This window comes from Micromys minutus (assembly GCF_963924665.1).
Source record: "Micromys minutus genome assembly, chromosome: 7".
Taxonomy (NCBI): domain Eukaryota; kingdom Metazoa; phylum Chordata; class Mammalia; order Rodentia; family Muridae; genus Micromys; species Micromys minutus.
The window spans coordinates 18,011,167-18,013,062 of record NC_137976.1 but is presented as its reverse complement, the minus strand read 5'-3'; the positions used below and the strand labels follow the sequence as shown (position 1 = coordinate 18,013,062).

The 1,896-nt window shown below is 46.8% G+C and overlaps 1 pseudogene across 1 annotated transcript; it reads left to right on the top strand.

Annotated features, from left to right (window-relative positions):
• The first annotated feature begins 371 nt into the window (after window positions 1-371).
• Window positions 372-1,170, top strand: LOC308422606 (surfeit locus protein 4-like; annotated as a pseudogene). Its single transcript has one exon. The product of its transcript is annotated as a surfeit locus protein 4-like (transcript).
• The last annotated feature ends 726 nt before the right edge of the window (window positions 1,171-1,896 follow it).

Below are 1,896 nucleotides of genomic sequence, written 5' to 3'. Positions count from 1 at the left end.
TATCCAAAGAAGCAACAAAACCAGGAGATAGTTCTTTGAGAAAATCAACAAGATAGATAAACCCTTAGCCAGACGAATCAGACAGTATCCAAATTAACAAAATTAGAAGAGGGAGACATAACAACAAAAACCGAGGAAATCAAAAAAAAAAAAAAAAAAAAAAAAAAAAATTAGATACTACTACAAAAGACTAAACTGGAAAATCCAGATGAAATCCACAATTTTCTAGACGGCTACCAGATACCATAGTGAAATCAGGATCAGATAACTAAAACGTTCCATAACTCCTAAAGAAATAGAAGCAGTCATCAAAAGTCTCCCAACCAGAGCCATCCACCACTACCATGGAAACGAACAACCTGACAGGCACGGCCGAGGATTTCACCAACCAGTTCCTTCGAGTTACCAAGCAGTACCTGCCTCATGTGGCGTGCCTCTGCCTGATCAGCACCTTCTTGGAGAATGGCATCTACATGTGGTTCCACTGGAGGGAGCAACGTGCCTCTATTGATACCACCTGGAGCTGTGGCTACCTGTTGGCCTCATCCTTCGCTGGTGTCATCCTTCGCTGGCCTCCTCCTTCTTGTTCCTCAGCCTGCTTTGACAGTTGACTGGCTGTGTTTTGGTGCCGAGCAGGAATTTCGTGCAGTATGCCTGTGCTGTTTGGAATCATCGCACTTCAGCCAATTGCCAATAGCATTTTGTGGGACATGAAGTTTCTGATGAGGAACCTGGCTTTGGGAGGAAGTTAGCTGTGGCTCTTGGCAGAGTCCTGCTCAGAAGGGAAGAGCACCTTTGCTGGTGTCCCCACCAAGCGTGAGAGCTCCCTAAAGTACACGCAGCTTGGAGGAAGGGTCCTGAGGGTACGTTCATGACCCTCCTTCACTTTGATGCCAGCTTCTTCTCTATGGTCCAGAACATTACATGCACAGCTCTGATGATCTTAGTAACCATTGGTTTTACAACCAAGCTGGCAGCTTTGACCCTAACCGTCTGATTGTTTGGCATCAACCTCTATTACAACACCTTCTGGACAATACTGGTTATAAACCCTTGCACGACTTCCTGAAATATGACTTATTCCAAGCCATGTCAGGGATTGGAGGCCTGCTCCTGGTGGTTACTCTTGACCCAGGGGGTGTCTCCGTGGATGAGAAGAAAAACGGGTAACGGGCAGATCCCTCCCCTCGGTGGCTGAGGCAGAAGGCCCTGGACTGGTTCAGGGTAGTCAACAAACTGACAGAGTTTATGTGTCCTTTTCCCTTCTTCTCCCATGGTAAAGGCACAGACATTTTGAGAACCTTATTTGCAGGTAAAAATCTTCAGAAATAGTCTGGAGTTTGACAGTCCAGGGCTGGCCAGCTGGATGGTCACTCCATAGCCAAGGCTTGGAGTAGACAGTGTGGTGGGTTGTGGCCTCTTTCCTCCCATCTCACTTCCTTTTGGGGGCGAGGAACTGAGCTGTACTTTATCATTCAAAGCAGTTTCCCTTCTTAGTTTTAAGTTTACATCCTTAGCTCAAACTAGTAAATGATTTAGGATGGACCAACCAAACACCAAACAGCTAAACCTCCAGTACAGAATTCTACCAGTGGCCCTAACATTGCTTTTTGCCCCTGTGTTTAATAGGACCAATGAAGGTCTTAGAGAAAACCCAAGTCAAGAGCACAGTATTGGAAAGGTGGGTGCTACAGCTGGCCCTTGATGTTAGCGGGCTCGATGTTGTTTATTGGGTAGAAAGTACCCTGGGAGTTTTCAAGGCTCCAAGCAGGGATGGGATGGGGTAAACGCAGGAAGTCCTTAGAAAGCTGCTATCCCTCAAGCTTGGTGGTCAAAAGAGCAGGAGAGCAAGCTGCTCACAGGATCACCCACAACCACCAATGGAATGAAGCCCAG